Genomic DNA, 10,828 nt, shown 5'->3' on the forward strand with positions numbered 1-10,828 from the left:
CCACCTTGTGTGGAAGGATGATAGCACGTGCCAATAAGCAGGGCATTTACTAAACTATCGATTGTTTTTGAGAGCTTCCTTTGTTGTGCTAGACCTGGAGACATCGGGAGTATAAAAAGAACTTCACTTTATTTAAAGAAATGGCTACAGGACATCAGGGAAGTCATGTTCTTTTGAAAACAACAGAGAATTGCAGGTTTTTTCCACTGCTGTTGCAAAATGTAAAAAGACATTTTTATTGAATTGACGATGATTTGCACAACATCTCTTTGTGTTTGTCAGGTTTTCTGTGCCTTGACATAGTACTGAAATATAGCTACCAGGAATCAAGCATTGCACTTTCATCTTTATGAGAAACTTCAGGTATTATTTGTATGTCCTGTTGTGATGGAAGGAGGGGAGGTGTGTGCATATACAAGATACATAAAAGAGCTGGCCATCAGCAAACAGATTTTAGTAATTGGATGTGTACATGGAGATTCATACCTGATACTTACTTGAAAGGAAAACAAAGGAAAGAATCAAGATACAGAATCTAGAGATGAAAGGCCTGCGACTTTGAAGTTCACTATGGAAGCCATTTCAGAAGATTCCTGTCAGATGTAAAGAAAGCAGTGAACAAATATGATGAGAGAATGAATGTGACCAATAACATGTGCAATTGAACTGTCCTGTTCTGTTGATCAAAAGTTGTAGAATTTCATTCTATGGCTGAAGAAACATTATAGAACTTCTCTACCCTGCGTAAGAGTAGTGGAGTCTAATCTGACGAACTGGGTTTGATTCGCCACCCCTCCCCATGACAGCGGACTCTAATCTGATGAACTGGGTTTGATTCCCCACTCCTCCACATGAGTGGTGGACTCTAATCTGGTGAACCTGGTTGGTTTCTTTTGTGATCTCACTGTGATAATGAAGTAAATCTATGTACTTACATGAATTGCAGAATGTAACACAACTTCCCTTACTGCAACTACAAATCAGACTAACACAGAACTGAACACAAGAAAAGAGAACAGTCCAGGGGGTGGGGTTTTCCTCCATCTCATAATCAGGTTCTAGTAAACTCTTTACTATCCATTTTACTACATCCCTCCCACTTTAAGTTTTTTTTTCTTCATACGTAATCACCTGAATATAGTCTTTCAAATAACCAGGAGGTCTTCTTGCTCTCATTGGATAATGGTGTGCTTCAACTGCCTCATTATCCCTGGGTTTGGAAAGTTTAGTTTCTTCTGAATTTTCCCTAACTGGTGATCTGGAAGAGGGCATCAAATTACAGTGGGCATCTGCCTCTGAAATATCACAGGGTTTTCCAGGCAGTTTCTTTCCCACTTGCACAGCAGTCCTCCTGTGGATGTGATCTTGATGTCACCTGATGACTCTGCCGTCAGGAAAACCAATCTTAAAAGGTAGAGGCCCAGTCTGTGCTTGAATCCTACATGGGATCCAGATAGGTTGGGAGGTACTAAAACTCTTGTTATAGACATGATCCTGCACTCTCAAGTCTCTGTCCTTAGCATGGTAATCATGGTTACTTTTTTGAAGAGTCTGTTTCCTTTGCACTTCCTCTTCTAATTTGGGGCCCATTAAATCCAGGGGCATCTGTAACCTCCTTCCCACTCATGTGGTGGTCTGGGGGGTGATTCTATATTTCAAAAGAAATCAAGCAAACCTGGTCTCCAAAGTCCCACTAGTCTTTTTCATTCCTTCTTTGAATGTTCTGATGGCTCTCTCTGCTAAGCTATTTGAAGCTGGATGATAGTGAGAGGTTTGAATGTGTTTAATTCCATTTTTCTGCAGGAACTCCTTAAATTCCTGGCTGGTACATTTTGGTCCATTATCTGTGACCAGTACCACTGGAAGTCCATGACAAGTAAAAGTCTGTTGAAGTTTGTCACATGTTGTAGAGTTCTTTGGGTGTACTTCCATCCACTTGGAGTACTATAAAGAACATCTTTCCCAAAAAAAGGTCCTGCAAAATCTAGATGTACCCGAAACCAAGGTTTTCCTAGCCACTCCCATGGATGTAAAGGTGCCAGTGCTGGTGTCTGTTGGTTTTGTTGACACTGGACACATTGTTTGCACTCCTGTTCTAAATCTTCAACCAAATGTGGCTACCAAATGTAGCTGCGAGCTAAAGCTTTCATGCGAGAGGTTCCAGGATGGGCTTCATGCATCTCCTTTAGAACCTTCTGACTTCCTTGTGGAGGAATGACAACCCTGGTACCCCACAATATGCACCCATTTTCCACACTTAATTCAGTTCTCCTGCTCCAATAAGGACGAATTGCTTCTCCAGGATTCTATGTGGGCTAGCCGTGCAGAATGAACTGTGCTACTTGAGACAGAATTGGATCCTGCCTGGTCCAGACTCTGATCTCCATCAACAATAAAACTTCCTCAGGGACATCTTCAGTCCCGGGTGATTCTGGTATTGGTAGTCTGCTCAGGGCGTCTGCATTCCCATGTTGGTTACCAGCTTTGTAGATTATTTAGTATTGATATTTTGTGTCAGGGCCCAATGTTGTAACTGGGCTACCGCCATGGTGGGCACAGCTTTACTTTCATTAAAGAGTCCAATCAATGGTTTATGGTCTGTGACAATTGTGAACTGTTTCCCATACAGATACTAGTGGAATTTTTTTACACCAAAGATAATGGCTAGACCCTCTTTTTCCACTTGTGAATAACCTTGCTCTGCTTTATTGAGTGATCTTGAAGCATATGCTAGAGGCCGTTCTTCTTGACTTCCCATTTTGTGTGACAACACAGCCCCCACGCCATAAGATGAAGCATCACAAGACAGGATCAATTCCTTTGTAGGGTCAAAATGGACCAATAGATTTGCTGACTTCAGTATGCTCTTAGATTTTTGAAAGGCTTCATCTTGCCTCTGCCCCCATCGCCAGACCGTCTTTTTCCTCAAAAGGAAATGTAAGGGTTCTAATAAGGCTGAGATATTTGGAAAAACTTGATGATAATAATTCAACATCCCTAAATAGGCTCGGAGTTCTGTTGTATTTTGTAGTGCTGGTGCTTTTTCAATAGCCATAACTTTATCAGCCAGAGGCTGTACTCCTTCTTTGTTGATTTTATATCCTAAATACTGTACTTCAGGCTTCATGAAAAAGCATTTGTTCTGTCTTAAGTGCAGGCCCGAGTCCTCTAATCTTTGAAGTACTCGCTCAAGGGTCAAAAGGTGTTCTTTGCCAGTGATGAGAATATCATCAATCCTAACCACTACCCCTGGAATCTCCTTCAACAGGTGTTCCATAGCTCTTTGAAATATGCCAGGGGGCGAAGAAATGCCACAGGGTAGTTGATTGTATTGGTACAAGACTTTATGAATATTTATTGTGGTGAATTTCTTGCAGTCCTCTTCCAGTTCCATCTGTTGGTAGGCTTGGGACATGTCCAAGTTGCTAAAAATGTTGACGTCCTCCAAGCACAGCCAGTAGGTCCTCTGTACATGGAATTGGATAATTTTCTAATTTGGAGGCTTGATTCACTAACTTTATAGTCCTCGCAAATGCAAAAGCTTTTATCTGGTTTTGCTACAGGGACTATTGGAGTTGCCCATTCTGAAAACTGCACAGCCTTCCTTCTCCAGCCTGTCCAGTTCAGCCTCAATTTTGTCTCAGAGAGCATATGGAACAGGCCTAGGTTTAAAATACTTAGGCTGACTCCACTCTTTGATACATATCCTTGCTTTAACACCTTTTAAGGTCCCCAGTCCTTCTTGGAATACTATAGGATGAGTGCTCAGAACCTTTTGTACTGCTGGCATTCCCTTCAGGTCCAGTTTACAGATTTCTTCCCAGTCTAATCTGTTCTTTCAACCAATTCCTGCCCAGTAAATTGGGTCTATCGCCCGTTATTACTATGGCCTGTAAATCTTGCTGTTGCCCTTTATAATTCACAGGAATCCACACTGACCCCACTACAGGAATATCTTCCCCAGTGCATGTCTGCAATTTTATTTTTGCATTTTCCAGGGCCTTGCTCTGTTGATAAGTCTTTTCATTAATCACAGTCACTGAAGCCCCTGTATCTATCTCCATGCATGCAGGTTTATTATTCAGTTCCACAGTGACTGTATAGGGTTCTACTCTTTTTTCCTGTATAGAATACATTGTGAAGACAAGGCCTTCTGCCTGTTCTGCCTCTTCCGAATAGCAAGCTTCCTCCTTCTTCGCTTTGTCTTTAGGAGGATGTGTCTCTCTCTCTGGGCCCTGTTACACTCTCTGATAACTGTTTCTACATTTTCTGGCTAGATGTCCCACTTTTAAACATTTATGGCACTGGGATCCTTTATATTGACAAACCCAGGCCACATGACTTCCTCCACACCTAAAACATCCTTCTAGGGCTGGAATTATTTGCTTCTGACTTTGCATTTTATTTAAGGGGTTCACCTGAATGTCGTTGTCTAGATGTAAATCCTTAACATTTTCATTGCTGCCTCCATGGCTGTCGCCAGTTCTACAGTTTTGGCCCAAGTCTGGTTCCCTTCTGACAATAACTGCCTTTCGATTTTCTCATCCTGCACTCCACACACAAATCCATCTCTTAACATATCCTCCAAAACATTTCCAAAGGAGCAGTGTTCTGTCAGTTTTTTGGGCTCAGCTATATGGTCTAATATAGATTCTCCTTCGTTCCTCATTCTGTTATGGAATTTAAAACGTTCCACAATGATATTAGGTTTAGGGGTGTAATGTTCAGTCAAAATCTTTTGCAAATCTGTTAAACGTTTGTCTCCAGGCTTCTCAGGATGCAATAGGCCTTGCAAGAGTGAATAGGTTTTGCAGCCACAGACACTGAGAAATATTGCTTTCTGTTTAGCTTCATCTGTGATCTCATTAGCCAGAAAATAGTGGCCCAGTCTTTCAATATATTGCTGCCAGACCTCCTTATCCAGATCAAATTCCTCAATTTTTCCATACGAGGCCATGCTTTGTACCTCATCACCAATTTTGTGATCTCACTGATAATGAAATAAATCTATGAATTGCAGAATGTAACACAACTTGCTACATTGCAACTACAAACCAGACTAACAAAGAACTGAACACAAAAAAAGAGAACAGTCCAGGGGGTGGGGTTTTCCTCCATCCCATAATGAGGTTCTAGTTAACTCTTTTACTATCCATTTTTTACTACAGTTTCCCCACTCCTGCACATGAAGCCTGATGGGTGACCTTGTCTAGTCACAGTTTTCTCCAAACTATCTCAGCCCCACCTACCTCAAGAGGTGTCTGTTGCGGGGAGAGGAAGGAGATTGTAAACTGGTTTGATTCTCCTTAAAAGGTAGAGAAGGTCAGCGTATAAAAGCCAACTCTTCTTCTTCATCATATGGCTAACTTGGGTTGACCAGACAGCTGAAAAAAATCCAGAAGTCCAATGAAATGGCATGCAGGAAACGCATAACTTGTTCTCCATCCACTGGCGGGCTTAGCTATGGGGCAACCAGGGTAACTGCCAGAGGTCTTGTCCTGGAAAGTACACAACCACTGTGCAGCTACCCTGAACTTGCTGAGACCTAGAGGGAAAAAGACCTTGGGGTCATAGTAGATATCTCAATGAAAGTGTTGACTAGGGTTGCCAACTTCCAGGTGGTGGCTGGAGATCTCCTGCTATTATAACTGATCTCCAGCCAATAGAGATCAGTTTACCTGAAGAAAATGGCCATTTTGGCAATTGGACTCTATGGCGTTGAAGTCCTGCCCCTCTCCAAACCCCACCCTCCTCAGGGAGTTGAAGCTGTTTTCCTATGAGGAACAACTGAAGAGTCTGGGACTTTTCAGTTTAGAAAAGAGACAGATAAGGGCAGACATAACGGAGGTTTATAAAATTATGCACTAGAGGTTTATAAAATTATGCACTGAGTAGAGAGAACTTTTCTCCCTTTCCAAATAATTCTGGAACTTGAGAGAATCCAGCAAAGTTGATGGGCAGTAGATTCAGGACAGACGACAGGAAATACTTCTTTACACAATGATTGATTAAAATGTGGAATTTGCTGCCAGAGGATGTAGTGATGGCCACAGGCATAGATGGTTTTAAAAGGGAATTAGACAGATTGGAGGATAGGTCTATCACTGGCTCTTTTTATGTTCTTATGATTGCTAGACCAATGGATTCCAGCAAGCCTGATATTTGTAACAAATCTACAGAATTAAAATCAGGTCTGAAGCCTGGTGAGAACTTTTTCTGTTCATTTGGAAAATGTTGACATCCTTTCTATCGATTTTGGGTCTTCAGGTCTCGGTGTTTGCTCTGTATCTGACCTGGGAAAAGCTTGCTGTGTTTGCAGTAACTCTGGGCAGAGATCCCAGAATATTGTGGGCACTGAAGAAGATCAGAAGTCAGAGCAGCTGAGAACAGTGGAGGCAAATACACCAGGTGTGGGAGAAAGAGAGAAAAAGCGTGAATGAGACATGCGGCATTTTGGATATGGTTTTAAGAGGAATGAAGCATACCAGAGGGAAAATCTCACTTGGTTCTGAGAGTTTATTCATTTATTTATCTTAAACATTTATTAGCTGACTTTCTCCCTTGTGGGACTCAAGGCAGCTTGCAATATAACAATTATAAAAACACATTAAAACAATATTTAAAAAATCTAAAAACATGTGAAAGGTCACAATTTAGATTTCAAAACTCCAATTAGGACTGGTTAAAGTTGGGGAGTTAAGGAACTGAGAGGTATAAGAAAGATTATTGAGGAGTTTTGGCACCCAGGGTTTTAAATTGTTAAATGAGTTTATAGGACTATTACAGGCTGTGGGTTAACTTAATTTCCTAAAGTATAACCTGGAATGTTAAAAGTCACACACTATCCTCTCCCTGTGCCTTTAAATCATCTTGCTCTGTGGGGACACTATCTGTAGAAACAAGGGTTGCCAACCCCCAGGCACTAGCTGGAGATCTCCTGCTATTACAACTGATCTCCAGCTGATAGAGATCAGTACACCTGAAGAAAATGGCCGCTTTGGCCATTGGACTCTATGGCATTGAAGTCCCTCCATCCCCAAACCCCAGCCTTCTCAGGTTCCTCCCCAAAAACCTCCCGCCGGTGGCAAAGAGGTACCCGGCAGCCCTAGTAGAAACACATGTCTGGCCTAACACTGATATAGTCTCTATATATCTGTTGAAACTTCATATAATCACTCAAGGGACCCTAAAAGGACATTTTTGGGGAGCTGTGCATGTATAAGGTGATAGCTCTCACTAAATCTTGTCTACAAGAAGGACTGTTTTCTGACACTGAAGATTTGGACCGGTCTGGACCAGGTCCCTAGATGTGTCCCTGATGATCTAACTTATGGTCTGTTAGGGACAATAGTTAGGCAACTTCCTAATGTTCTTTTTTATGAATTTTTATTAATTTTTATAACACACATAACATAAAACAAACAAATACAATAAAATTAAAATAAAAAATAATACAAAAAGAAAATATAAAAGAGTATCTTTATATACTAATTATTACATTCATGATTACTAAATTTATAAAATCCAAAAAGATACCCCTTCACCCTCCACCCACCTTAAAAAAGTGACCCTTCACCTGACTTCCGAAGAAGTGTCTAAACAGTTTTTATAATGATATTAACCATATAATATAAAGATGTTAAAACTAGTTTCTATAACTCACTAAATAATATAATAAAATCAATTTTTGCCAGTTTATACCAATATGAGGCGGCCTTTAACCATGTTTTTTTTTTAATTCTTCCATGTCCTTTCCATGTAGGAATTCCGTTAATTTGGCCATCCTCATATATATCCATAATTTCTCTCTCCAGTCAGCAAATGAAGGTTTATTCACTTGCTTCCAAACTTTAGCTATCACAATTCTTGCAGCAGCAAAACTATATTGGCAGATAACCCGCGGTAAAATCCGCGGTAAAAATTGGCGAAACCGATGAATTGTTGTAGTTGCCTGCGGGTGGTGGGGGCTTCCCATTCCACCAGGGCCCGGACCTTTTCCGGATCCATGGCTAACCCCTGATGTGACACAATATACCCCAAGAAGGTTAAGGACGGCTGATGAAACTCACACTTGGAAACTTTGGCATACAATCGATGGTTTCGCAGCCGTCCTAACACCTCCTTCACCAACGCCACATGCTCTTCCATGGTTTTGGTGTATATTAGGATATCATCCAGATAAACTACCACCCCTTTAAACAACAAGTCATGTAACACTTCGTTTATCATTTGCATGAAGACACTTGGTGCCCCAGTCAATCTGAAGGGCATCACTAGATATTCAAACATTCCAAAACAGCTTGAAAAAGCAGTCTTGTATTCATCCCCTTCCCTAATCCGAATGTGATGGTAAGCTTCAACTAAATCAAGTTTGGTAAATATCAGACCTTCCTTCAACTGAGTGATCAGATCTGGAATGAGAGGAAGGGGGTAGGCATTAGTCTGCATGACCGCATTGAGCCTGCAGAAATCTATGCAGAGCCGTAAATCACCAGTCTTTTTCTTCACAAAGAAAGCCGGTGCTCAATAAGGCACCGAGGATGGGCGGATGAATCCCCGTGCTAAATTAGTGTCCAAATAGTTTCGTAACACAGCCTTTTCCTTGGGGCTCATGGGGTAGATTTTTCCTTTAGACAGTTTGCCATCTCCCACTACTTCAATTGCACAGTCCGTTGCTCGGTGGGGGGGGCAGTTCATCACACTCGCGCACATCAAAAACATCCGCAAACTGTGCATACTCCTCAGGAAGCCGAGGTGATGAAACTTCCACCACCGTAGACTCTTTTAACGCAGCTGCATTCTCTTTAAACAGCACCTCCCTCCTGTGTCGGGCACATTGGGGCTGCATGAACGTAATAGTCCGTTCCTTCCAATCTATAGTAGGACTGTGACCCTGCAACCAGTTCACCCCCAGTACTATAGGATACCTGACACTTAGGGCAATGGTGAAATGAAGCTGTTCCCAATGGTCTCCTACCCCCAGGGCAACCCTGGTCGTTCTGTGCGTGACTGGCCCCCAGAATACAGAATATGCTGAATACCCATACTGGTAAAGAGGTAATTTGACTTTATTTCTGGATTTACTGAAAAATGTGAGTCCATTGTGGTCTATGGGAATTTTTTTCAAAGCTGCTGTGGGGGCATTTTTGGAGATAGAGTCACCAAATTTGCAGTGTAGCTTCAAGGGACTCTCCTTAGATGGACATCAAAGTTTGGTGAATGCTGGGACAGGGGGTCCATTTTTATTGGCCCGCAAATGGTCACCCCATCCTCCAGGCATTTGTGAGCTGAGCTGTCCATCGGTCTTCAGGTTCAGAAGTTCAGCATTGCCGAGGACTGGTGAAAAGAGCCAATTGGCAGGCCGGCACCTCAAAGTCTGGGGGCTCCCTTCACCTCTGGGGCACATGATATCCATGCAAATTAGCTTCCAAACCTGGGGGGGGGGAGCTTAAATGCAAGAGAAATAAAGCACAGAAAATATATCTTTTGGTGGCAATAATAACCTGTGAACAGTCCTTTATTATAGTAATCAAAAATCTGATTTCAAGAGATGGTCACAGTGCGGGGAAATGAAGCCTCTACTCAGGGTGACCTTCAGTTTCAGAGCAGATTTTCAGAAGGGGGTGATATTGGAGCCAGCTGAAGTTGCAACCACGGGGGTTGTTCTGAAGGAGACTGCTCATACACGTGGGTGAGAGAGTCTCCTTTGGAAGCCTGGTGGTTTGAGAAGCTGTTGAAGCCAGTTCTTTTTAGTTGGAGGGTATATCCCTCTGGACAAGACTTGGTGAGTCCCATCTTTTAAAGAACCCTTATGCTTGATCCAGATCAACCCATTGAATGGTGATGGATATTTTGATTGACCAAGTTGGCTTTGATTGTGTGTGTAAAGTGCCTTCAAGTCGCAGCCGGCTTATGGCAACCCCTTTTGGGGTTTTCATGGCAAGAGACTAACAGAGGTGGTTTGCCAGTGCCTTCCTCTGCACAGCAACCCTGGTATTCCTTGGTGGTCTCCCATCCAAATACTAACCAGAGCTGACCCTGCTTAGCTCTGATTACACAACCTCAAAAGGGCCCCAACTATGGCACCCTAACAAAACCAGTAAAAAAAAAATAAAAAAAATAGGGGAAAGCAGAGAGTCATGCATCTGACTGAGCAAAGGCAAATTGCTGAACCTGAAAAAGCAAAAAAAAAAAAAAGGCTTTTTTGAGATTCGCCTATTTGTCTTCAGAGAGAGCCCCAGGTTTTGGTATTTGGTATTACTGAAACCCAAATATTGCTGAAACAGCTAATTTTGGGTTTATTTTCAGTTCAGGTATATCGATATGCACAACCCAATATATAATATACATACACATACAATGTAATTATTTAACTGTATATAATGTGTGAGTGTGTGTGTTTTCATCTTGTTCTAATGCTTTTATTGTTCACCAATTTTGAGACCCTTGGTTGGTACTGTACAATTTGTACTGTACAATTTTATTCGGTACATGACCAGCATTAATTCTGCTGGACCCTTGGTTGGGTGGAAAGGTGGTTTTAAAATGTGTCAAATAAATGAAAAATAAACATTGTTTTATGTATACTGGTACTATTTCCACGCAATCCTGCTTTGTGGACTTTTTAATGTAAAGGTAAAGGTAGTCCCCTGTGCAAGCACTGGCTCATTACTGACCCATGGAAGAGACATCAAATCCCAATGTTTAATAGGCAGACTGTGTTTACAGGGTGGTTTGCCATTGCCTTCCCCAGTCGTCTACACTTTACCCCCCAGCAAGCTGGGTACTCATTTTACTGACCATAGAAGGATGGAAGTGTAAGCTCTAG

General features: G+C 41.9%; 1 pseudogene; it reads right to left on the reverse strand.

The window, feature by feature from the left end:
- Positions 1 to 1,665: 1,665 nt before the first annotated feature.
- On the reverse strand, positions 1,666 to 4,957 carry LOC130482168 (uncharacterized protein K02A2.6-like; annotated as a pseudogene).
- Between the last annotated feature and the right edge of the window lie 5,871 nt (positions 4,958 to 10,828).

Source organism: Euleptes europaea, chromosome 8 (assembly GCF_029931775.1).
Source record: "Euleptes europaea isolate rEulEur1 chromosome 8, rEulEur1.hap1, whole genome shotgun sequence".
NCBI classification, from domain to species: Eukaryota; Metazoa; Chordata; class Lepidosauria; order Squamata; family Sphaerodactylidae; genus Euleptes; species Euleptes europaea.